The sequence below is a fragment of the Hippopotamus amphibius genome, chromosome 5, assembly GCF_030028045.1.
Source record: "Hippopotamus amphibius kiboko isolate mHipAmp2 chromosome 5, mHipAmp2.hap2, whole genome shotgun sequence".
In the NCBI taxonomy this organism is placed as follows: Eukaryota; Metazoa; Chordata; class Mammalia; order Artiodactyla; family Hippopotamidae; genus Hippopotamus; species Hippopotamus amphibius.
Window position 1 is genome coordinate 105,880,235 of NC_080190.1, and position 27,658 is coordinate 105,907,892.

General features: G+C 40.8%; 1 protein-coding gene across 3 annotated transcripts in view; it reads left to right on the forward strand.

Moving 5' to 3' along the window:
* Positions 1 to 27,658, forward strand: part of PAG1 (phosphoprotein membrane anchor with glycosphingolipid microdomains 1) — a 139,291-nt gene that overhangs the window by 63,923 nt on the left and 47,710 nt on the right. For 2 of the 3 annotated variants that reach the window (XM_057735457.1, XM_057735458.1), the window contains one exon: positions 16,024 to 16,111. The gene's annotated coding sequence lies outside the window, so the exon portion shown is untranslated. Of the gene's footprint in view, positions 1 to 16,023; positions 16,112 to 20,207; positions 20,274 to 27,658 lie in introns of those variants that run through there. The other variant, XM_057735459.1, reaches the window with a different exon arrangement.

Sequence of the window (27,658 nt, forward strand, 5' to 3'; positions counted from 1 at the left end):
CTGAACTAAGTGTATCTCTGGTGACACAGAAAGAAGAGAGAACTGGAAGTTTTTGACAAAAGGGAAGTTCTGAGGCCTACTTACGCTGCTACAACTAGGCAGTAGAGTGAATGGGCCTGATGGGAAATGGCCTGGGGTCCATGATGTTTTCTGTAGGATGCCACATACAATCCAGGCTGTGGTTTAGTTTGGTTGGTTGGTTGGTTGTTTTTTTAGTGCAGAAGGTTTATTTTATTTTATCTTTGTGGCTGTTTGGCTACTAAAGAGTTGACTTGTTTTAACAACGATTCTTATGGACTAGATTGGATTAAATGAACCATGCCTTTTTTTTAAACAGCTTTATTGAATTATAATTCTCATATCATACAATTCACTCATTTAAAGTGTACAGTTGCATATATTCACAGAGTTTTGCAGCCATCATCACAATCAATTTTAGAACATTCTTACAAATCTAAAAGGAAATCCCTCACCCCTTAGCGGTCGCCACCCCCTTCAATTCCCCTATCTCCTGCACTGCCCCGAGCCCTAGGCAACCACTGGTCTACTTTCTTCCTCTAATAAACCACTCTAATCAAGGACGCAGTCAGTGGACATCAGGGTCCAAGTGATGGACTTACCTCTGATGACTGGAGCTGTTAGAGTTTACAGTATCTGAAGGAAAAGTCTGATGTTCCTAAGTGCGACTGGTTAGAAGAATGAGTCGCATCAAAAATACTAACAAGCCACAAATTCAGTGTGTGGAAAAGTACTTTTCAGCCAGTGTCACCTCTGTGCGTTAACCATTTGTAGTCAGGCCAGACCTACTCTGCTCCAACTCTGCGTGAGAGACATTCACAGAATAAAGTCAACATACACACAGCTATGTATAAAATAAAGAATCAACAAGGACCTACTGTATACCACAGGGAACTCTACTCAATACTCTGTAATAACCTATATGGGAAAAGAATCTGAAAGAGAATAGATACATATGTGTTTATGTGTAACTGAATCACTTTGCTGTACACCTGAAACTAACACATTGTAAATCAACTATACTCCAATATAAAATAAAAATTTAAAAAATTAAATTGCATACAGTTTTTGTATTTTCATAGCATTGTTCACTGAGCAAAATCACAGTTTGACATGCTGCATGCCAGGATTTTGCTAGAACATGTCAGATGGCTCTTCTGTCGAGGAGCTCGCAGCATGGCAGAGGGGGATGGGTATGTATAAACAAGTAAGTGCAAAACAATGTCAACATACTCGAGAGCCAGCACAGAGGGAACTCACGAGGCCAGGCAGTTGTGTCTGAGGACACTGGTGGAGAAAGAGATGTCAGAAACAGCTCGTAATGGAGGTGACCCTGGAAATTAGCTAAGGCACGTTAGTAGTGCTTGGGGAGTAAAGAAGGGAATATAGGTAGAAGGAGCAGGGTGTTCCAAAGCATGGCTATCAGAAGCATCCTAGAACTTGAGGACGTGAGCAGATAAGGAAGTAGCGTATTGGTAGGAAAGGTAGTGAGGAGGATGCTGAAGGCGGTGAGCCACTGCATGAAAGGTGACATGTGAGTTGCTTTAGAGGCTGGACTTTACCCACTGTATTAGTCTTCTGTGGCTGCTGTAACAAAGTACCAAAAAGCACTGGGTGACTTAGAACAACTGAGATTCATTGTCTCAGAGTTCTGGAGGCTAGAATTCCAAATCAACGTGTCTGCAGGGCTGTGCTTCCTCTGAAACCTGTGGAGTTGGATCGTTCCTTGCCTCTTCCAGCTTCTGGTAGCTCCAGACGTTCCTTGGCTTGGGGCAGCATGATTCCAACCCCTGCCTGCATCTTCGCGTGTTGTTCTCCCTGTGTTTCTCCCCATCATCTTCCCTTGATTATTTTTGCATATCAGAAGGTTACTTGGACAGCTGTGGAGGGGGATACAAAAGATGCAAGTGTAGTCGGGCAAGGGCTTGCTAGGTGACGCAGTGGTTAAGGATCCGCCTGCCAATGCAGGGAACACGGGTTCGAGCCCTGCTCCAGGAAGATCCCACGTGCCACAGAGCAACTAAGCCCGTGTGCCACAACTATTGAGCCCATGTGCTGCAACTACTGAAGCCCACATGCCTAGAGTCCGTGCTCTGCAACAAGAGAAGCCACGGCAGTGAGGAGCCCGCGCACCACAACGAAGAGTAGCCCCCACTCACCACAACTAAAAGAAAGCCCGCTCACAGCAAAAAAGACCCAACACAGCCAATTAAATAAATAAATAAATAAATAAATTTGTAAAAAAAAAAAGAAGAGTAGTCGGGCAAGAGGTCTTATGGCTGACCAAGTATGCAGGGTGCTTCTTGGTCCTTCACCAAACTGAAAAAAAAAGAAAAAGAAATGAAGAAATTCAGAAGTCCACAGCAGCACTGAAAAGCCAGGAAGAGATATCCTCAGCAGACAAGGATATCTAAGAATCCCAGAAGGTGTTAAGAGAAATGAATCTAAGTAGCGGTGAAACCCAGCAGAACTGAGAAGTGTACTGTCTTTCACAGTTACATAGACTGTGTATTAATGCAACTTTGGTTTTAGGTCAACAAGGAGAGAGAGAATGAAACAAAAAGTGCACATGCTCTGTGACCCATCAGTTCCGTGTCTGGGAATCTGCCCCATCAATGTACTCCCTCCTGTACTGAGATATATATGCAAGAGTCATCTTTGTAACATTGCTTCTAATTGAGGAAAGCAACCTAAGTATCCACTGGCATGGAAATGTCTACATATAGTATATGTATACCATTGAATGCTCTATAGTTAAAAGAAATGCGGTAACTCAGTATTTAGTAACATGGAAAGTTCTCTAAGATATAGTGAATGAACACAAGGAAACAGTTGAACAATGCCTTGTGTGGAATACCATATCTGTAACAAAGAAAAAAATACCTCTAGGTTTTCATATCTGTCGAGACCTTTTTTAAGTGTTTTTTTACTCAGCTCTAACAGTGCTAACCTATAAGGAAGGAAATGGGATTGGGGGGGTAAGGTGAAAAGGAACTTTCATTTTGCATGGTATATGTTTCTGTATTCTGTGAACCTTTTCAATAAGCATGTGTTATAATAGGCCGGAGATTTACTATAACAAAAATGTAAGGAGGTAGAATCCATGGGACTTGGCCAGCAGTTGAATGTGATGAACAGCAGACTTTAAGGAAAGGGGAAAGCGGGAGACAGAATGGAAGGGATGAAGTGGGAGCCATGAATTCAAAACACTCAAAAGTAAAAGGACAGCATTTTAGAGGGGGAGCTGTTCTTTAATAAAACAAGCACACGCAAAAGACAAGGTATGTATCTTACTGTAAAAGAGATCTAGGGGTTTCTGTTTGAGAAACAAAAGGATGTATGCGTCTTGAACCACAACTGGCAAAGCCCTTTGGCCTGAAAATGGAGAAACAGAGCCCCTTGAGAGGAGAGTCAGTGGCAGACATCAGTGTCATCCCAAGAATTGCTTCTCCTGAAGAGTGTGTAAGGCCACCAGGAACATATGCCTGGTGCTCTACAGATTGCAAATAACAGTGAAATAACAGACACCATCAGGGATGGTTACATATCTGGGGAACGGGAAGGAAAGCTCTTTCCCACTTTGTTAACTCATTTGTTCCTCTCGTTTTTTCTTCCTTTCTCTCTTCCCTCTCTTACTCCTCTTCCTCTTTTACACACGCACATGCACACATGCACCCCCTGATACAAATCTCCCAGCCCAAGAACAGGAACTAATGGAAGACAATGACATCCAGATCAGATAAGCGCCTCCAGCTGATAACAGGGAAAGAGATTTTCTGCCAAAAACATCATGTGACTATTTCGTGACCTACTTATCCTCAAAAATGTGAATTGGGTAATACCAACATAGCAGAAAGTTTGAAAAACAAGTGACAATCATATTTCCAACGTCAGCTTCTATCTGCCTAGTGTTTAATGTTTACGAACAAAATAATGCTTTCATAGGCATTATTTCATCTGAGCCTCACATCAACCCTTTGAAGGAGGTGGAGCTTCTGTCTCTTTAGGGAACAGGACCCTGAGTCCCAGGAATGGGCATGAGAGGTAGAGTCAGGTCCCAGAGCCATCTCTGCTAACACCTCAGCTGCCTTATTGTCCACGGCACTCTGATGCCTGCTTGGCCTTACAGCGTATCCTTGGTATCACACTGATGTGTGTCTCAGGCCAAACCTTCAGACGTTAGCCTTCAAAAACATGTTTCGTCAGCTCTCCTGACTTTAAAGAATCACAGAAGTTAGCAAACTATTTATCCATGTTATTTATTTATAAAATGGAGTGGTCATTTGAGCAACGACAGAAAGCTGGGTAAACGAAGGGGATAGATTTTGCCCTTTCAGGGTGGGGGGGGGTCATCAACAATAGCTTACAAAATAAAAATGCAGAATGTAATTTCAGAAATAATAATCACTTCATCATTCGTGATGCTACTGTATTTAGGATGCTCAATGTGTGGGACACTTATCATTAGCTGTGAGTCATGGAGGAAGGACCATAAAATGGGCTTCTAATCCTAGCCAGGCTCTGAGGTACGTCCTGGTACCAGGGCTACGGATGTTGTCTGTAGTTGTTCATAGGAAGAAACAGCTGTTATTATCCACTAATTCATTGCGTGCAAACCCTAGCTTCTCCATATGGAGGGAAAAAGCAAAGAAATTGTTACTAAACACACTACCTGTGAGACGTAGAAGGACAATAAGGAAGTTGTTCACTGATATATGTTCCCTTTCTAGAGGTTTCCAGGCACAACTTTACAAAACTGTAATCTTCCCCCCAAAGTTATCAAAAAGCTGAAATGTACACACGGGAGCGGGGATGTAAATTAGCACCTAAGATAAATTAAGGGCCACAACAGCCCCCCTGAGAGTTCCCTGGCTCTTCCGAGGACCATGCTCTTGGGCTGAGCCCTTTTCCAGCAACACAGAGAGCTGGCAAATGGGAGAGCGAGTCCCTGGCTGCTCGTTCTGTGAGGTCTGAGGTTAGTTTTACACACCTTTCTTATTTTCCCCTGTAGGGTGGTTTTGTATAGATTTTCTTACCTCTACTACTTCTTAACTATAGGATAGTTACCATGGCAACACCTGTTGATGGCAGACCAAAGAAAAATGTACTTCTGCAGTAAGGAAGCTGCTACTGTGTTTCTCGTTTCTCTCTCTCACAGATTTGGGGATGGTTTTGTTTCTTCTTTCTAGGCTTGTGGGTGACACCAGTTTTCTCCATTTGGGCAGATTGATATGGAAACTACTCTCAGATGTTTCCATTTTATATGTGATGATACAGCCGTGTTACCTCCTGGAGCATTTGGTGATTTTTACCACCTGTAATTTTAGAAACTGTTTCTTTGTCTAAGGGAGTTCAAAATCTTTAAAGCTTATTTTTTCCTTTCTCCTTTTCTTTTATTTCTTTCTTTCCCCTTCCTGCCTTACTTAACCGAATAAATAGACTTAACCTCTTTGACCAGACACCCAGACAAAGGGCCGCAGTAGTAAAGCCCAGATTTCACATCTCACTTAAAATGCCATTAGCCTGAGAAGATAAAACCTGGGTTATATATAATGCCGATTAGTTCTATGGTCAGGTTAAAGGAAATGTATTCTAGATTGTAAATAAATTGAAGAGACTTTTAAAAAAGTAACAACGTACTGAGGAGCAGTCATGTACGATCAGCTGCTAGTATCTTCGTACAGAAACTTAGCTCTATCATCAGTAGTCCACATATAAACAGGCATTTTGGTGTGCCTGCTCTGGATGTGGCATTGCAGGAGACTCTTTGGATGAGATTTAAAAAAAAAAAAGGCACCAACCTTGAAGCCAGATTATATGATTAGGGAGACACACGCAGGTAGCATCCGTGAAACATGGTGACACCAGGGCCGTAGATCTGGAGGTAATGAAAGGTGGTCGCGTTCTGCTCCAGCCTCTACCTTAATGAGCTGTGTGATCACAGCTGGGCATCGGCTTCCTTGTTGCTAAAATTAGTTGAGCTAAAATATTATGGAGTTTCTTTTAACTCTAAAATTACATTAATCCAACTCTGAAATACACACAAGTGCTAAACAGTAGAGCAGGGCAAACTTTTAAGGATGAATTCAAGGAAAAACCTGAATTAACCAAGAGGAGCAGTGAAAGAAAATAAATGGAGGTATGACATCAATCTACATAGATGTCCCAATAAAGAAAAAAAAAATTCCCTAGGAATTTTGGTCAGTCAGATTCTTAGCGAATCCTCTCAAAACTTTCCTCAAGATTAAAAGAAATGATTGAAAGTTTTCTCTTTAATTCTGCTTCATGATGTTTGGGTAATTAGGCCCTCTATCTATTATTGACAGCAGTGTTTACAAATACAAATTCCTTCTTTGAAATTGTATCATGAGTTATGCAAACCTGTTTGTTATTTCCGTGTTTACTTGAATTCATATACTTAAGAAATAGCTGCGTCGTAGCATCTGTATTGACGTGCAGACTCTTGATGTGAACTGTGTAACGTCATGATCGTGACCTTGCTCATCCTTACCTCTATTCCTTTTTTTAAATAAAAAAAAAATTATTGAAGTATAATTGAATATTGATTTACAATCTTTTGTTAGTTTCAGGTGTACAGCAAAGTGATTCAGTTACACATATATTCTTTTTCAGATTCTTTTCCCTCATTGAATATAGTTCCCTATGCTATACAGTAGGTCCTTGTTGGTTATCTATTTTATATCACCTCTGTTCCTTTAAGTCAGGACTACAATATTAGGAAACATGATCATTTTTTTCATGTACTGGCTCCGTATTAATGTCCTAGGATTGCCATAATAAAGTATCATAGACTGGGTAGCTTAAACATCAGAAATTTATTGTCCCACAAGCTAGGAGTCCAAGATGAAGGTTTCAGCCAGGGCCATTTCCCCTTCTGAAGGTGCTAGGACAGGACCTGTTGCAGACCTCTCTGCTTGCTGTTGGTACATCCTTGGCTTGTGGCTGTGTAACTCCTATCTTCCCAGGGCCTTCTTCCTGTGTGCATCTCTCAAATTTCCTCTTTTTATAAGGACCCAATCATATTAGATCAGGACTCACCCTACTCCAGTAGGACTTCATCTCAACTAATCATACCTATGATGCCCCGGGTTCCAAAGAAGGTCACATTCTGAGGTACTGCGGGTTAGGACTTGGCAGCATATGAATTTGGAGAGGACACAATTCAACCCATAATATATACAAAAAGGTCACACACAGGCAAGTGTATACACACACCTATAGTGCAGGATCCTGTGTGGCCTCCCTGCAGGAATGAGCTTAGGAGACTATAGTCCATTACAGCACTTCCAGTTCTGCTGAATATGCCGTCCCTTACAGATCATAATAGACCTGACATTTGCTGAGCACTGATTATCTCGAGGTTCTTGCTAGCAAGTGTAAGCATGTGTACATTAGTTCTCGTGTAATTTCCGTTCCATTGAATTTCCTTGGCTTTCTCTGGGATACTGAACACTGCATCTCACTAAGTGGCTCAGAATTTCTCTAAAGCTCAACTTCGGTCATCTAATAGTTATTTTCCATCAGATAAATGATGAAATGCCATACATATGATAGCATCTCATAAAACTAGCCCTAGGTCATAAGAGACTGGCCACATGGGTAATGGATCAATGGCATAGTTCTGATATGCCATCTGCAGGCAGTGTGAAAGTCTGAGATTGAAGTGGTCAGATGTGTGTGTGTTTGTGTGTATATTCTCTCACTCGTTACAGATAAAATATATATTCTCTATGTACACACATGTATATGTGGAGAGAGAGAAAGAGATGGATATAGATATATAATCTCTATATATACACATATGGAGAGGAAAGGGCCACCATAAAGTTACTGTGTCCTGTATGTCCGTCTACAAAATGCCAACCTACCCCATCACACCGCTACACAGAAACTCAGAGACTTTTTAGACAACACTTTTTCCATAATGGGGAAAATAACCAGAGCCAAAGTGCAATCTGTTCTCTGACCCCCACCAGCAAAGCCATTGCCTCAGGTCAACGCAAACAACACAGCCAGTTCTTCAGAACTTTAAGAACAGAGGGAAGGGCCCTTTCTGTCTTGATTTCCTTTGTGGCTGGGACTCCTAGCAGTAAGTATCTTTCTATGGACTTTTGGATCTTGAAAATATACATGGACAAACGTCAAGTTTCCTTCCTCAGCTTCCTACACAAGAGGAAGTCTTCTTGCATCCCCCGCTCTGCCCACCACCACACACATGTATACACCCATTTGCACAACTTCTGGAAAAGATCAGTGATCAGCAACCCTCCAACTTCCCTACCCCTTGGGTGGTCCCAAAACTCGATAAAACAGTAGTTATTTCTCATCAGGAAATGTCTGAAGGCTGATCCGAAGCTCTGTGATAAACAAAATGCAGTGGCCCTGGTGGCTACCCAGTGAAGTATCTGTCATTAGGCAAAAACAAGCCAAAGCTATGGGCTAAATATATGACAGCCTAAGTCCCAATCCAAAAGACAGCTTTTCAGATACACAGAGTGGAAGGGAATGGAGTAATAGTTAGTTTTTGGTTTTTTTAGCGAGGAAATATCATTGAAAGGTGAATAAGGAAATGAATGAATGAGTGACCTCTTTGGTTGCCCTGTTTATTTACATTGCCTAAAGGAAGATGTTTTAAATATTTTTTTTACTTCCAATTCATAAACTAGTAATTAGAGGAGTCGGTTTATTTTCTGTACACTGCAGCAACATTTAAGTTCTGAAACTAATCTTTTTAATGTTAGTGTTTATGCTGTCTTGCTTTTTGTTCAGATATCTGAAAAGCATGCAACTTTCCTTAAATACATTAAATTTGCATATTGTAAACTGTTTTTTGCCATCAAGAAAGGATTACTTTTTCTGTTGAGCACTTTGGTCATTTTGATTTTTTCTCTGTCAATATTGAAACTGCAAGGAATTCAAGTCCAAGCCTTACTCACTTGGGTTGCAGGCTTACAGATAAGGCTTATAGTAAAAGGTGTCATTTTAAACCTCTTTCCAGATAACATACTGACAGAATGCTTTGCTAATAAAATGTCATTTGTTAATAACTTAGTATGTGTATCATAACTGTATCGGTGCTTACCTGGGTTCTGTATATTGTAGATAGTATAAGGATACGTGTTTAAGGATTTTTATCATCCGTTCCCTAGAATATATTCTCCTTGGAAAGGGGATTATTTTCATTAAACCATTGAAGGGGATTTTCAGAAGGATTATTTTCCCAGTGTCATAATCTTTTTGATGCTTAAAAAAAATCCTTTTTTTTTTTTAACCTTCATCTTATCTTCATAGTGGCCTCTCTTTGGCACCTCTGTGAACTACCCTTTCTTGCCTTTTCCATTTTTTTTTTTGTTCTCAATAAGGAAAACGAAACCCCAGAAAACACTCTTTTCTTAATGGACTGTTGCTTTGCATACATCAGGGATTTCAGCTGTTAGATTGTGTGAAAAATGAAGCAGGAGACATCAGATGGCGTGACGACTGGAACTGTAAACACAGTAAATACCAGGAAGGCTGGAAGTGTGAGCTAAAGCAGCTGCGGGGTGGGGGGGTGGGCGAGAAGGGGGGGGGAGCAGAGGTGGAAAAAATGAGAGACACAGCTGGGAGAACCAGCAAGAAAAAATGGCCAAAAAACATGAGGGAGCTTGGCAAGAGAAGTGCAGCCCAAGGAAAATAAGAATGCAGGAGGAGGTGGTGTCATAGTTATATTTTTTTCCAATATTGCGCAGTATATCTTAGCCCGTATGCATTGTCCTTAGCTACTCCTTTAATTGCCGTACCATTGAGCAAATGTAGTAAGTAGTTTTCCTGGATGATTACTGTCAAAGGCTGAATACTGAAAGTTTAATGGAAGGATATGTCTTTGCTTTGAAGTTGAATCTCTATTATACTGACAATTTAGTAAACCCATCATAGGAGTCAGGAGGATTAATAACAAATAGCATGCACTCATTTAGAGATATATTTGATTTTTTTTCACCAAAGGGGTATCCCATTGTTAGCATTTAACATTTGGACAGATCGGAGGGGGGGTGTATAATGAACTTGATTAATAACTGGTTTGTTAGTATATCCAGAGGGAACTGATTAATAAATTGCTTTCTTCCTGGAAAAAGGTTTCTGGTATTTGAACCTAATCTTGTTCTAGTCAACATGCGGATTCACTTGGGTAAAACAGTGTAAATGAGTGGCCCCAAACTGGGAGAGATGGCTCACGTAATAACAAACGAAGAAACAGAATTCAAGAACATCTTGACACTTAACGCACTGATGCAAATCTAAGAGGCAGAAATGACACAGGGGTAATGAAAACACCTCACCACCACCACCAGCAACAGCAGCAATTAAATTGCAGAAAGGGAGTAAAGAGAGATGTGGCTTAGCAGCATCATACGTGAAACAAATTTAGGTTGTGTGTTAATCAAGTAAAAGATTCATAGATGGCCACAGTGTAATGTAGCTGGGGAGAAAAGCTTCGGTGATCTTAGGCTTTCTAAATAAAAGTGTCGTATCTGGACCGACACAAGTGAGTCCCGTGCTTCTGTTCATGGGTACGGTGTTACTTCTGGAGAACTGCCTTAGAACTTAGTCACTTAGAAGAGAGCACCAGCAAATGAAAGTGTCAGCCCTGAGCATGCCTCCTCTTACCTTCCCTGTTTGCTCCCTGCTTGGTCCTCTTGCGTGCACCGTCTCGCCCTCCCCAGATCTGAATCCGTCCTCACTAAAGCAGGAAACACTTAAGATGTTTAAGCCTGCCCGCAGTGCAGTGGGGCATACCACTCATCACGTTCTCTCTGTGCCTCGCCCACAGTCACCTTGCTCAAATGCTGGCTGAGTGCGTTTGATGGATTTTGATCTCCCACGTTGAGAACGGTATTGCCTCAGTGCTGACCGTCGGGCTGATCACCACCGCATTCCAAGTGGCGAGCCTTGGATGTAGGATCTGGTATCCCAGGAATGACTTCTGGGTTCCCATGAGACTCACTCAGCCCTTTCTCCTGCTTTGTATCTAAGTGTCTGGGACACCGTGTCTACTTTGGGTACCATGGTCTATCTTGGACGTGCCAGGAGGTCTTTGAGAATTGCGGCTCTTACCTGGGGTCCCTGCCCAGTGGCCAGATTCTGTACTGTGACGAGACCTCCAGGGCGGTAGCGGACCGCCCTCCTGACCCCACCAGCGTGTTGCTCCCTGCTGATAGCTCTGCCCTCCCTGTGATAGCTGGGTGCTGAGAATTCCCTACCAGCCATCACCAAAGCCCAGATAAGGACTGTTCCCCAAATCAGGTCGAGGTCACCTTATCCTCTGGATGTTGTGTTTGATTCCTAGGTTGGGCTTTGTAGCTGGATTGGGCTCTCAGCCTGCTCTGGTCTTGTGAGCAGGCTGGCCAGGACTCAGCTCCTGTCCCCTTATAGCCTTTGCGCTCTTTGGAGTCATAGTAGGTGGTACTCAAAACTATGCTCTTTGAAATGGGCAGGGGAAGAGGGACCTCTTTAAATATGTATCTTCAAGTATCTCAAAGGTTGCTGTGTAGGGAGAGTACTGGACTTGCTCTGCATAGCCCTGGAAATCAGAACCAGGACTCAAACTCAGTTGCAGCCACTAAGCCTTCCTTACTCCTGGCTCAAACCTAACAGTGCTTCCCAGAGGTAGAAAGGGATTCCTTCTGGAAGCCTTTCCTTATGGGAGGGAGTCTGGCATAGGCTGGAATAATAGGTCTAAGCTTTGCTTATTGGTTTATTTCCACTACAGTATGGATAAGGATAGTATTTACTTGGCTGGCATTTGCATACGTGATATATTGCCATGGTAATCTGCCCATATAAGCGACCTGCGATCCTACTCCTTTCTCTGTCTTCAGAGACTACAAGTGAGAGCGGCTTTATTATAGCAATAGCCTCGAGTGTGCTCTGATTTTTTAAAATTCACTCCATCAATGAATAAATATTGAGTGATTATTATATGTTAAGCACTGTGATTCATTCAATGCTCAGTACTTGTAACTGCTACGTTTAGCCAAGTATTTTTGACATTGCACTCATGAACTGGATGTTACAGACATTGTAGAAAGGGTACAAGTATCAAGTGAGGTTGATTGTATAGCTCACCTTTAAATTTCTTTTAAATTTGAAAATTATTCATTGAACTCCTTGAGTCTAGTCTTGTATTGAGTAGATGTCTAGCCTCTCAAACATGAATTTGGAGTCGAGTTGCTCAAGTCTGTGCTACCAGATCCCGGTATTTATCTGCACAGACAGCAGGGAGTTTTGCTGTCAATGTCATCACTACTGCCCTAGGAGGAACTGAAGGGCATAGTTTTGAAGAAATGCTCTAAAATTCTCTTCAGCAGTGACAGCTGGGGCTTGGGCCAGGCCACCTGTCAGGTGCACAGTCCCAGTGGCCCAGAAATCGAATTCTATTTCAGCTCCCCTGAGAGGCTTGAACCAGAACAAGGCTTCAGATTAGTTGGCAAAAAGCATCGTGGATTACTGGAGTTTGCTGGAGCCTCTTACGAATGACATCATCCGTGTTAAGAACCTAGTAAGAGTCCTCGTGAGAGCTGTCAGTGAAATCAGTACGGAAGACGCAGTGCTGAGATTGGCCTTCTGCTGACTTAGTGTATGCAGGAAGTGGGGGCGGGGGGGCAATCATATTTGCGTAGCTACCTGGTTTCAGAAGTCCTAAATTCCATTCAGTGGGAAAAGAAATCATCGTTGAAAGCATGGGATTTCTGTTTGATTGGGTCAGTCATTGTTCGCATCATGAACTGCTGTCCGCACTCAGAGATGGTGATGGGGATGAGAGGGGACCTGAAGGAACGTGTGGTCCACACAGAATTATACTCAGGTTGTCTCAGTCAGACTGTGACAGTTTGCAGTAGAGCCAGGTGACCTGCCTCAGTGCAACAACTCCAGTGCGTCCAGCTACAGTTATACTTGGGCATGCCGTATTTCTTTCAGATTGATCTAGAAAATGACTGACATTGTAATGTGTAATGTCCACATTCCTTGTTTCGGTAACACCTTTATTGGGATGCAATTCACATTCCATACAGTCCACCCATTTAAAGTGTGCAGTTTAATGGTTTTCAGTATATTCACGGAGTTGTGCAACTGTCATCGCCACAGTCAATTTTAGAACCTTCTCTTGCCTCAAAAAGGAACCACACAGCTCTTAGCTGTCATCCCCAGGATGACCATCCCCCAGCCCTAAGCAACCTATATATCTGCCCATTTTGGACATTTCATGTAAACAGAATCAGATAACATGTGGGGGTTTTTTGTGACTGACTTCTTTCACTTACGATGTTTTCAAGGTTTGTCCATGTTGTAACATGTATCAGTACTTCATTTCATGTTATGGTCAAACCATATTCTTTCATATGGATATACTGTATTTTGTTTATCCATTCACCAGTTGATGGACACTTGTATGGTTTCCACTCTGGGGCTGCTATGGATAAGGCTGCTGTGAATACCCACGTACAAGTTTTTGTGTGGATATACATTTTCATTTCTCTTGGTATGTACCTAGAAGTGGAATTACTGGGTAAAATGATAACTCGGTATTTCACTTTCTGAGGAACAACCAGGCTGTTTTCAAAGTGGCTGTACCATTTTACATTCCCATCAGTCGGTAGGAGTGTTCTGATTCCTCCACATCTTTGCCAACACTTGCTCCCGTCTTAGACTTTTTGATTATAGCCGTCCTAGTGGGTATGAAGTGGTGTCTCGTGGTTTTGATTTGCCTTTCTTTGATGAGGCATCTTTTCATGTGTTTATGTGGTCATATTTATTTGGATAAATGTCCATTCAAATCCTTTGCCTGTTTTTGGTTGGGTTATTTGTCTTTTCATTATTGAGTTATCGGTTCTTTGTATAGTCTAGATAAAAGTCCTTTATCAGATATGATTTGCACATATATTTTTTTCATTCTTTGGGTTGTCTTTTCACTTTCTTAATAGTATCCTTTAAAACATAAAAATGTTTTTAATTTTGATGAAGCTTAATTTATCTATTTTTCTTTTGTTATTTATGCTTTTGGTATTACATCTAAAACGCCAGTGCCAAATCTGAACTCATGAATTTACCCCTATGTCTTCTTCTAAGAGTTTTGTAGTTTTAGCTCTTAAACTTAGGCATTGGGTCCATTTGGGGCTAACTTTTTTAGACAGTCTGAGTTGAGGATCCAACTTCTTCATTTAGCATGGGGCTAACAAGTTGCCGCAGGATCTTTTGTTGAAAAGACTGTTCTTTCCCCATTGAAAATCAATTGACCATAGACATATGGATTTATTTCTGGTTGCTAAATTCTATTCCATTGATTAAGATGTCCGACCTAGGCCAGTACCACACTGTCTTGATTACCTTGTTTCCTTGGAATGTTTCTAACTTGTGAAAATGCATGTTCTGAAAATGCAAAATTATGTACCACTTTTCATATTATTAAATTAGCTGTCAAATCGTGTTCAATTTTAAAATCAGACTCTTTACTCCTGTCAACTAATAGAGAAAGTATATGCAAACATATTTCTAATACACATTAAGATTTAGCCTTTTATGAAAAATATTCTCATTTTATTTTTTTACTGTTGCAATTCACTTTAGATAATGAATCTTGCTCATATTTCTAATGAATTCGAGAAAGTTTTCAGGGATTGACAATGCAGACGTGGGGAGGTGGAGAGATTTGGAATCCACATCTAAATATGTCTGTACGTCAGGAGTTCAAGAGAAGGTTTGATTTGAAATCTAATGAAAGATTGAGAGATGGCTTGGGAAAGGCTCTTGTCTGTCAATCCCTTCACCCAGTGAAGCCCTGCCCTCTTAATTTGCATGTTTGACAGCGGGAAGACCTGAAGTCGAGTTAGAAAAAGACAGCCCATGACTGCGTGTCTTGTTCCAATCTTTTTAGACTTATTTTAAAAGAAAAAATAATAATGTAGCTGAATGCAGCGGTAAACCAAAGGCAGCCGTTTCTCACTTGGTAACTGTCGAGAAACAATAGATGTACCTGAAGATAATATAAACAATCTGCTGAGTCTGCTGTGGAAGATAGCAACCCTCAGTCTGAGAGATCATATGTGGTCCTAAGAGAAGAACATCACTAGATGCAAATCTAGAAGGTTCACGTTCTATTCAGTGTTTTATATTGTAAGTCAGGAATTACACCTCAGTCTGTTAAATAATTGAATGGTTCTGAATCTTAGTCAACAGCCAGGATATTCTCCTTTAGAGACTCATTCATTCGTTCTTTTCATCCTTCTCCCCTCCTCCGTCACTGCACTTATCATGGTGTCTTACGTAAAACAGAGGTTCCGTGCAGGAGGTGTTTGTTAGAGGATGGGAAGAGAACTGAGGAGGAAAGGCGGGGGGTGGGGGGTGGAGGAAAGACAGGGCACCGGCCATAGAGCAGGGACACAGGTGGGAGATGACCGGAAGTCATCCCTGTGGTCTCCTCCATTCCTGCGCATCTTCCCCGTCTCCGCAGTGGGGGATGAAGGTAGTAGATCTGTGTGTCATTCGGGCCACCCTGTTCATGCTTCACCAGAGATTCCACGGTTAATAAGACATTTTTGCAGTTACATTGCAGCTTACCTTACCTCAAAGCATAAATACTCTCTTCAAATAAATCACTTGTTTTATCTCAAATTCAAACAACAGTTATTTGAATTTTAATATCATTACAATAACACATAGATGTCTGTCATAAACCTAAGAAAAATAGGGAAAGAGCAAGTAAATTGATGTGTATTTGATTAGCCATTGAATTGACTGCTATTTTGGAGAAATTTTTTTATTCGCTCACTACCATGTGTAGCTTTTCCCTTGCTTTGTAGTTTGCTTTGTTCAGAAAGGAATATAAAGCTCAGTGTTTGGCATAAATTTGCCAGCATTTTTACAGTGAACTGGACGAGTATCTGTCACAGTCTCTATCCATCTGTCTTTTTTTTTTTTTTCTCTAACTTTCTTTCTTTTTGGTTGTAGGCCAGGAAGGAAGAGAGAACATTCACCACCACAAAGGGAATACGCTGCCAGCAGTTTGAATACTTATTTGGACAGACATTGCTCCAAGGTAAATATTACCATTGTACCAGTGATGCGGGCACATCATTAGAATTTCCAGATTGCCGTGGTCGTGCACAAAGGCTTAATTGTTTAGTCTAGCACAAACCTAAAGTGCTAGGAGAGAAAGAAGGAGAGGGGGCCAGAAGGAAGAAAGCAGCGCTGTTGGGATATCCTGCAGTCTCTTCTAAATATGTTACCAGGAGAATGCCGTCAGAATCTGGGAGCCCATTGAACTGGACTCAGAATGTGTGGGAAAAGGGGGAGAAAAGGGGAAGCTGTATTTCTTTCTTCATGTCAGTGTCCTTCAGATATTCATGAAAACAAAAGCATTGTGGTCTAATTGTGAAAATAGCGTTTCTTCTTTCATGGGGAAAGAGTTGGGAATTCCTTTTAGGGGTTAAAATAAGATACATGCTGTATTCACCTCACAAGGAGAAAAAACCCCAATGGTAGTATTTTACACCAATGAAGACTTAGCGAATACAGAAGACTTTAAAGAAATCCATGTTCTTCTTTTATGAAAATACCTACTAAGTAAAGCTTTCGTTGGCGGGTGATAAATGCTTCCTGAATGAATGTTTTTGTTTAGAAGATTATATACTTTATGCCTTTTGGCAGGGGGTTGTGGGGTGTGGGGGAAGGGGTGTGTGTGTGTTTGTGTGTGTGTGTGTGTGTGTGTGAGAGAGAGAGAGAGAGAGAGAGAGAGACAGAGACACCAAAGAGAAATTTGTCAGCATCATACAGTAAGTTTCAGAGAAGAAACTCCAGGCATTTTCCTTCTGAATCGTGAGCTTAGCGGAAATAAAGATCGTCACAGAAGCAGCTTAATTCCCAGTCGTCTCCAGCATTCATGAATTAGCTGCCAATATTTTAATACAAATTGCTGTGTCATTTCTGTGAAGTTCCCCTGTCCCTGCTCAGTCTGTAGCGAAAAGCTGTTTTTGCCAAGCCCTGAAATTATAGCTGATGAACTGCCTCCTTCCTTAGAGAAAGACATTCGTGTGCACACACACACAGAAATGCAAACATCTACCATCCAATTTAAAAGAAAATAAACTTGTCAACGTTCTCTGCTTAGCAGTTGATATAGAGTTGACATTACTTAGTCCGGAGCCGGCTAGACTGCAATTCCAGATTGGCAGGGGGAGAAGAATGCTTTCTTCCCCAGTCCTCGTTCTGCCTGTTCTCTTCTGAAGGGGTTGGGTCGGGGAAGTGGAGCCTGTACATTAAAGGAGAATTTTGTGATACCATTCATTCTCTGTTCTGACAGAGAAGACATTGTTTATTCACTGTAACAGGCTTGGCAGGCATCTGTGCTGTGCATGCAGAATGGGGACATCACAAAGCAGTGGGAAATCTCGAAATCCTAAGCAACAGATCAGCTTAGCGCTTTCTAAAAACTACATTCTGATAGCCTCCATGATGGTAGATGCAAGTCCTAATTTGGGGAGATAGCTTTCCTTGAAGTGACCGCTCGCTTCACGTCGCATTATGCATGTCTCACGTGGAAAAAGCCGTTAAGATAGCAGTCTGCCTTTCAAAATACTGTAGTAACAAAAATTAAAATCATGAAAGGTGAGAAATACGTTCTAAACACACAAGACCTGCTTTGAGGTTGCTCCCTGCATATTAGCATTCAGGTGTCAGTATCAACGAAAAATAACCCGTGCATGTCATCAGATGATTCACAGGAACAGGTGGGAGCTGCCTGAGATAAGAGAAGAAAGACACATTCAAAGATGTGCCTTGAGGTAAGAAGTGCCCCGCCAGAGACAGTGTGAGAGGGCGCCATGCTCAGAATGTTCCAGAACTTTAAAGGCAACAACTATAAAAAGCCAAGGTTCAAAGCAGCCTGCAAACCCTGCACTGGAAACCGAGCTGGCGGAAATGTCAACCCAGACTGAGGCCTGGGGCTCGTGCTTCTTGAAGGCTCTGCGTTCACCCCACTCCCCCGCCTCCCTGAGCACAGCCCCAGGTGTCTGGGGACTCGGGCCGTGTGCGTGTGTGTTTCTTACCAGAGCAGATAAAGGCGTTGCCAGGCTGCAGGCTGCTGTGTTCACAGACACAGCACGTGAGCTGGTCCAGGGCAGCCCTGAGAGCAGGTGCGCCTGGCCACCCCCAGCCAAGTTCACGGGCCCCTCGTCCTTATGCTCAGAGAGAGATTTGTCATATTCCCCAACCTTGGCTGTTATTTGTAAGAAGAACTCTCTGCATCTTTTTTTTACAAGAACCATATGATATAAATCTGACATTTCTAAAATTACAGTTATGATGACATCAGTATACGATCAGCTATGAGATGATAAAAAACCCGTCTTAGCCTTTTATGTAACTTATATAAGGATTAGTCTTGCACACCTAATGAAGATCCTTTACTTAGAACGTCATTCATGTACATTACCTGCTTTTTTTTAAAGAAATATACATTTCCTTAAAACATATTTGACAATCTTTATAAATATGTATTTGTTAACCTTTTAAAAATATATGAAATATATTTATATGATGCTATTTGTAAGTAAATACCAAAGACATCAAGGAAAATTAAGGTGTTAGTAAACTGTTTCCCTCCATTGCATCAATCTTTGTTTTAAGAGTGGTTTTTATTTTATTATTGTTAACAACTGAGTTCAGGACGACAAAGGGAGGTGAGGCAGAGGCAGGACCAGCCGCTACTGCTTCCGCCCGGGGCTCCTGGGAGGCACTGCCCCTGGAGCGGGACGGGCGAGCCCTGAAAGATGCAGTTTGCAGGGCAATCACTGGTCCATCTGTGATTCTGGCAGCGCTGCCTCTCGTCCTGCCTCCTTATTCTTGTTCTGCTGGAATCCCTGGGAACGGTACACAAGGCTTGATCATTAGCGTGTGCGAGTGGCAGCCAGGCTCTCCATCACAGACGACCCCAGCCAGCTAGGAAGTCCGCATGTGCACCTCTGGAAGCAGCACCACCCAGGCTGGCCTCTTTGTATCCTTGTAATTAGTCAGGCCTGGCTGTCTCAAAACGAGGAGTGCAGGATCTTGTTCTCAGCAACGTTGTGTGTCATCTTTGTCTATTATGAAAGGAGACATATACCAATAGAGGGAAATTGGAGTAAACACTTAATGATACTATTCTGTTTAACAAACGCTTATATTGTATGTACAATGAGGCAAGCACTGGTCTCAGGACTTGGCAAATATTAAATTATTTAATCCACCTGACTACTCTACTGCTACTATTATGATTATTCCCATTTTACTGAAGAGGCGACTAAAGCTCAGAGAGGGTGAGTAACTTGTCCTAGGTCCCACAGGCGGTGAGGGCAGACAGCACAGCAGCTGGGCCACCTGCCCAGAGTCTAGGCCTTTGGGCTCCGTGTGCCCCGCCCCAGGTGGCTACTATGCCACAGCAGAGCTTGCTGAACTGTCACAACTCTTCAGGGTCTATAAACACACCTGCAGAGGTACGCACGATGTGTGACATTGTCGGTTTTGAAACTGTACACCCTTTGTTTCTTAGTATCTATGTCAGTGGAAAAAGAATTCGTAACTTCTGTCCTTGCAGAATTCAAAGTGAGTGCAGGTTAATGCTGCATGGTAAACCCAGGCTTCCAGGCCCCGAATCCCTAGGCTGTCAGGTGAACTGTACTACACAGCATCACCCAGCAGCACTAGGAGAAAGGCCAAGGGTGGTTGCTGTCCCTGCTCCTCTGCACTTTTTCACTGGGTGGGCCCTGTACCTTGACAGACAGTGGCTCTGAGGCCAGCAGTGTTGCTGGACTTGAACACGTTGAGAGAAGCCCCTATTCAGGCTGATGTGTCCATGGACTGGACGTTGAACCATTCCTCCTGTCACCTGTCATGGGGATTTAGACGGCTGCCTTCTGGAAGCCTTGCCTTCACCCAGCCCTTTCTGAGGGGTGTTCATGGCTGCAGCTCTCCACCGTGCCCCTAGAAAAGAAAAGGGAAAAAAAAGCATTTATTTATGATCAGATATATTTGACAGATGTGGTTTAAACAAAAATGGATTTACTTACTGCAGGTTTCTCAGAATTTTCTTGTGTCCCTCCAAAGCAAGATGTAGAAGCCAGAAGTTCCTGATTTTTTTTTTTTTTTATTCTCTCAGGTAGGGAGAAATGTCTAGCAACATTCCTTGGGTGGAAGAGAGACAAGAAACCCCAGTGTCATAGGAGGTAATCAGGTATCGAGGAGAAACCAATACGCTACATTTGGGATTCCTAAATTCCAGCTCATCTTTAAATATGGAGGATAGGATGGGGTTATCTCTAAGGTCTTTTCAACTTTATCAGCTGGGAACTGTTTGTTTATAACCTGGCCTTCTCCAAAAGGGCTTTCAAGAGTTGGACGCGATATACAACACATCAAGACAGGGTACATTTTAAAAGGTGGGGCTAAAATGAGTCACAGGGAATAGAAGGTAGGAAAGATGGGGGAAGGAGGGAAGTTAGTGTGCAGAATGAATTCTGTGGAAGCCTTCATGGCTGATCTGAAAGAACCGAATGTTGTTCTGTGTTTTCTCACGAAGAGTTTTAAAAGAACTATGATCATAGCTTTAAGAGTAACAGGGTTCTAAGCTAGGAACAAACAGATTTTCCCTGGAGAAACAACTATTCCCAGTTTTGAGATCAAAATTTCCCCATGCTTTTTTTAAAATTAATTAATTTATTTATTGGCTGCATTGGGTCTTCATTGCTGTGCACAGGCTTTCTCTAGTTGCGGCGAGTGGGTGGGGGCTACTCTTGGTTGCGCTGCACAGGCTTCTCATTGCAGTGGCTTCTCTTGTTGCCGAGCATGGGCTATAGGCATGCGGGCTTCAGTAGTTGTGGCATGCGGGCTCAATAGTTGTGGCTCACATGTCCCCTGCATTGGCAGGCAGATTCTTAACCACTGCACCACCAGGGAAGCCCTCTCATGCTTTCTAAATTCTGTGCCTTTTGGTCTTTTAGGTAGAAATTTTGGCTCTGTGACAGGCCAATACCAACGAGATTAGGAACCTCTATAGACATGTTTCAGAGGTAGCCATGGGTACCTCAACTCATTTATTAAACATTACACATGTTGCAGAGACCAGCTCTGCTTTGGTGTACACGGAGATGTCTGGGTTCTGATGCTCTGGACTCTGGAGTCTTTTTCAGAACCCAGAGGGCTGTGTGATAGAGGGCCAAGGTTTGAGTCGCACTTCCAGGGCGGACTCGTTTGTGTGACTTTGTACATGGTCATCACATTCATTCTGTGTTTCCAGAATTCTCATCCCTCTTCCCCAACCATCTGTAACTTTTTACTATCTGTCATAGGCTGCATCAGGGTTTCCCAGCAGCCACTTGACAAGATCATTGGGAGTCAAAGTTGTCCCAGGGGTTTTACATTGTCCAGGGTGGTAAAGGTTCAAATCCAAGTTCTATTTTTAAAGTATCAGTAAATATCACAGACAGGAAACAAACTTTGGGTTGCCAAAGGGGAAAGAGGGTGGGGAGTAAACTAGGAGTTTGGGATTAACATATATGCACTAATATATATGTATAATAGACAACCAACAAGGACCTGTATAGCACAGGGAACTATATTCAATATCTTGTAATCACCTATGATGAGAAAGAATCTGAAAAAAGAATATGTATGTGTATATATACATATATACATATATATGTACATGTATAACTAAAGCACTTTGCTGCACACCTGAAACTAACACAACATTGTAAATCAACGATGTTTCAATTATAATTAAAAAAAGAAGAAATAAAGTATTAGTAAATAAAGTGATTACATAAATGGTTTTAAAGAACATAATACTGTTTGAGACCTCTTTGGAGTATACAAAGCCATTAGGAACAGTCAGATGAGCAAGCCTGCTTATGACCCTGGCAGTGAACGCTGCAAGCTCCCCTGGAGGTTTTACTTATAATTAGTCATGTATTGTAACCTTATACGTATCATGGATAGCTGACTAGTGAGACAATAAGCATAAGAGACATTGATATGATGTTATAAGCTACAGTCATCTGGTCAACATTCTTACATACTTTTCATAGTGTTGACAACGTTTTATTTCCTAAACTGAGTAGTGGTTACATGGGTTTTTGAATTATACTTTTTGTACACCTTGACTGTCTTAGTATACTTGCTAAGTTTTATATTAGCCTATGAGGATATCTGTCTGGTATAGAATTCAATGTTAAAAAAAGCAAAAGGAGTGACAATTGTGTACAATTTGGCTTATTTATTAGAAATAAATGTCATTCATAGCCTTAATATATATGTCCTCACCTCCTCCTGATAAGCTACCAATACAGTCAAATGAAATAAAATATATATTAATTGCAGAGAAATGCTTACAAACTGCCACCTAAAACTTTTTGTCTTGTTGTTTTATACATAAACACAAAATTCTCATAGCTTGATTATTTTTGTTCAAAATGTAAGATACCCAGACATATGTAAATGAAAACAATTATTTTCTATTTTGATATCAGAATATATTAAATATAGTTTAAAACGTATATATTTGGGCCCCAAATCAATCTTACACCAGTGTGCCTTTTCAAAGTTTGTCTGCAAGTCATGTATTTTATTAGCTAATGAATGTAAAGTTAAGTAAATACTATATCACTTATTAAATAGGAAAAAGTCAAATTAGGATTATTAAAATTTGTATTTAAATTAATATGATAGTATAATCTGTAATAACTTATCTAAAATCAAGTAATTTTTCCTAAGTCACTTCTTTCTTATATACTATAAAATGTTTACATAATTGAAATATCTCCCCTCCACAGTTTGTAAAAGTGTAGGTATGCAAGTCAAAACAGGTGAAAAAGCCTTTAATGAAGCCAGGAAAAGAGGTTGCAATAATTATTTGTATTCAATTTAAAGAGACTCTAGCCATTCTCCAGTAAATGATTGGCAATTGGATAATATGAGGTCTAGTGAGTTGCAGAAGGAAGATGAAAGTCCAGTGGTATCGTCAGTTGATTAGAAGAAAATGTGAATCCACTTTTGGCCTGCCTTGCTCCAACCACATCAAATGAGCATCTCCTGTAGTTTCCTGTCCCAGCTCTCAGTGAAAATCAGCAGTTACCTCTCCAAATGAGTGCTAACCTCAAATGTACAAATCCCTGTACTATTTATGTTCTCTTTACTTATTGCAAGATATATATAGATACATATACTACTTTGAAATACCAGTCATAAATCAATGGCATTTTCTCCATTTATTATTCTTTTTACAACAAAGGATGCTTTCTTCCCAAGAGTCCTATGTTTTTTTAATCAGGTAAAATTTCTTAGAGTTTAATTTCCTTGTGTTCTTGGGCATTGGGGCATTATTTGTACCATCTTGTTTGGTGAGCTTATTCGTTTTCATGTTATGACTTCACTAGTAACTTATTTTTATCACAGTAAATACATTTTACATTTATTATATCCAAATGAAGCTAAATAATTTCAAAATGATTTAAATCAGCATCATTATTTTCCAACAACATTCATGTTTGTTGGTTGTTCTACTTGTTAATTTAAAAACAGTCATGAGAGTAACCACTCTTTAATAGAATTTCAATAACATTCTGAAGAGTTCCAATGGACATGATCAAGGAAAAAGAAATACATAAATGAAATATTTTTGCTGTTTAATCGATGTATGCTACAACATTTCTCTGTGACTTGTAACTAGCTTTCATTTTCAAACTTTGGAAGAATGAGTCATTTGTAGTAGGAAGTTGATGCTAAAGAACTATGTTTGGCAACTTGAAGGACGTTTTTAGCATTTGGGTTTCCCTATTTATAGTACAGCATCAGGCAGAGTAAAATGTTTGGCATTTCTATAAGGGATGCAAACTCTTTAACATTCTCTGTTGTGATCTAACAATTCATTTCCGAGTAAGATGAATCAGTCTTGTTTGTAAAATGTTTTATACAAATATTGGCAAGGAAACTGTGACTGCATTTCTGTGAATTTTAAAAATGTACACTCCCCTAAAGTAAATGGTGATAAATTACACAATATTACATCTTTCTTCTGCATTATTATAGTTCTGTGTGAACTGCCTTTTACTACTCTAAACTCTCACACTTCTCTGCCCCATTCCTTGCTTTTTAGATCCTGTTAATCCATGTTGAAGTCAGAGACCATGTTTCTAGGTCCCTCTGAATGTCAAATTCTTTTTAATCTAACCTTCCTCTTATCCACAGTGTTTTTCTCATAATTAAAACTTCAGATTGCTTCATTAACATATGCCCTTTTCTTTTACATTAGACCATGAGAACAGTAATTTGTAGGATTTTGCCCTTAATTGGCTACATAGAAGAGAGAGATTCATACTCCACCCCCAGAAACACACACCCACGCACAGACAGTTGAACTAATGAAAAATAGAGCAAACTAAATGTAACATGGGATCCTGGATGGGTCCTGAAACAAACAAACAAAAAGAAAAGACATTAAGTAAGACTAAAGAAATCTGAATTAAATATGGACTTGAGTTAATAATAATGTACCAACATTGGTTCATTGATTCTAACAAAAGTACCATGTTAATGTAAAATGTTAATAATAGACCAGAAAAAAATACAGTAACTGTGTTTATACCTAATGTCGTAAAGGGCTAGAGTTGACTCCAGCCTGTTTTGTCATAAGAGGAAACAGAATAGAAAGTGATAACTAGTTCTCCTGTTGCCAAGGTCTTCTAGGGACATAGCCACCTATAGCAGAGGGGGGGAAAATCCGGGGTCAGTCCCAGCCAGCGGTGACTGTGGGGCTTGACTATGCTGCTGTCTTCCCTGTGTCCATCTCTGGAGATGTGAGAGGGTGTAAGCCCAGACTTCCTGGGCTCGATTCCCAGCCATTCGGTATTGGGGGCTTTGCTTGACTTGTTAACCTGTCTGAACCTCATTTTCCATTTCTATGAAATGAGAGGGTCAAACCAGATTTTTCTCTCCTGAAATCTGTGGCTTAGAAAAATTCTGACTCTCTGAATATGTGCTAGAGGACTATTTGTAATTGCAGCTGTGGAATTCATTAAGGATGAAATTTTGGTACTAAAGCAATTTGCATGCACTATGTAGTTTATAGCATAAGGTTATTATTTATCATTTTCTAGCACTTTTGTACTCTACACTCCCCTCCAAAAAAATAATCCTTATAACTAATACTGTTGCCATATGAGAGCCACTTACACTTTAAAAAGTTAAGACCGCAGTTTTTGGAAATGCCCACATTGAATCTGAACTCAAAATCATATTAAATATTAAATTACGCCTTAATTTGTGATAAATTATTATTCATATAAGGTACATTTTCAAACAAAGATTTAGGTCAATGTGCTTCATTGCAATTTAGTTTGAATTTAATATAATTTATAGTGTTATGTGGTGCTTTAATTTAGGGCAATAAAATTGTGAGTACCTAATTATACTTAAGGCCTTGAAGACATTTAAGGCCCTGCCAAGTGTTCATATTATGCTTGTTGAGTTAATCATCAGGAAGTTACTCATCTGATAATTCTTCTTAATTCCTTTTGAGTCAGTCATTGTCCATTATAAGAAATTAGTATTTTCTAGCTAAAGGTTTTCAGTGCTGTGTTTAGACTAGAGGCATGTAAAAAAGCTAACTTTGGTCTGCCTTAAAAGTTAAATCCAGGGCTTCCTAGGTGGCTCAGTAGTTAAGAATCCGCCTGCCAATGCAGAGGTCACAGGTTCGATCCCAGCTCCAGGAAGATCCCACATGCCGCGGAGCAACTAAGCCCGTGTGCCAAAAAAAAAAAAAAGTTAAATCCAATAATAACCACTCGACTGATGGAAGCACTCTGGGAAGGGGCTGAATAGTGGTTCTCAACTTTGACTAATTCAATAAAGTCAATCCAGGGGCTTTTGAAAGTCCCTGTGTGCAGGATGTACCTCAAACTAATTAAACTATTCTCTAGAGATATTTTTTTTTTTAACTTCCCCGGTGTTTCTTCTCTGCAGCAAAGTTAAGAACCACTAGCCTTAAGGGAGTGGGAAATGCATCCTGTGATAGTCTTTCTATGGCAGAATTCTCCCATTCTTTGAAATTGGGTGACTTGAGTAGCTATGGATCATTTAAAGAGTGTAGACTTTCAAAAAGAAAGAAGCTTGCCTACATTCAGGGGAAAAACGCATGTCCCTTGCCCTAGATCTCCACCTCACAAATACCAGGAGAGTTCATCCTGATTTCGAAAGGTCTTAGGAGAAAAATCCCCTGCATGCCTCAGTGCTACAGTGTTTTCTTTAGCTTCCGTTTTGTTTGGCATTTCAGTTCACGTACAGGATCAATGAGAGCTAACATTTATTGAGCACCCCTGGTAAGTATCAAGCCATGTAAATATGACTTTGTCTCACAGACAGGAAACATAGAAGTTATTCACTTCAAAATACAGATAAAGAGTCAAAGTTCTGTTTTGTTAGAAAAATCTTATTTCAGTGTAATTGAATACTTAATCATTTATCCATTCATTGATTGAACATTTATCAAAAATATATGCTATTCCAAAAATAAGTTTAAAAATGCCAGAAGAGTACAAAGGGGTCTGTATCTATTATCTTTTGTTTCATGACAAATTTGGTGACTTAATATAACCATTTATTTAGCTTTTGATTCTGCAATTGGCAATTTAGGCTGGACTCAGCTGAGCAGTTCCTCTGGTCTCAACTAACCACCCACATATAGCAGTGTTCACTGTGGTCTGGCTTTACTGATCTTGGCTGGGTCCTCACATGTCTGGGGGCTTCAGCTGGGACAGCCTGGCTGATGGAACACTGGTCCGTATGGTTTCTCATCCTTTAGCAGGGCTAGCCTAGTCTTGTTCACATGATGGAGTTAGGGTTACCTATGGAATGAATGCAAGGATGCAAGGCTCCTTAGGGCCTAATCTCAGACCTGGCACCCCATCACATCTGCCATTTCTTGGCCAGAGCAAGTCACAAGCCCAGTCTAGGTTCAGGCGGTAGAGAAATAGCTTTCATCTCGTAATGGATGGTCCTGGAAAGTCACATTACAAAGGATGAGGATAAAAGCAGGAGTGAGTAATTCTGGTTATTTTTGCAGTCAACCACAGGCGGAAACTCTAATAATTCTGTCTTAGGACACTAGAAAGGTTTCTGAGAGATGGTTACATTTGAGCAGGTTTCAAAGGTGAAAAATAAGTTGAAAATGTATTTCAAGTGAAAGCAACAGTATGAACAAAACTATCACATTGTAAGTTCCTTAGTGAAAAACAAAGTGGAGATTGTAAATTTCCTAAATGTAGGAAATATGTCTAGCCCAACACAGAGCAGGTAGGAGGTACTTACCACAGACTTTTTCATTTGCATCAAAAAGAGTCAGCACAGTGGAGTAACTAAGAGTGTGGGCCCCTAAGACAGATGTAATACCTGATAGCTTTACCGCTTACTGGTTAAGTGACCTTGGACAAGTTGCTAACCTTTCCATACCTCTCTTTAGTACAGGGATGAGAATAATGCCTTTTGTATCAGTTAGCTTTGGCTACATAACAAAGTATCCCACAGTTTAACAGCCATTTACTTAGCTCCTGGTTCTGTG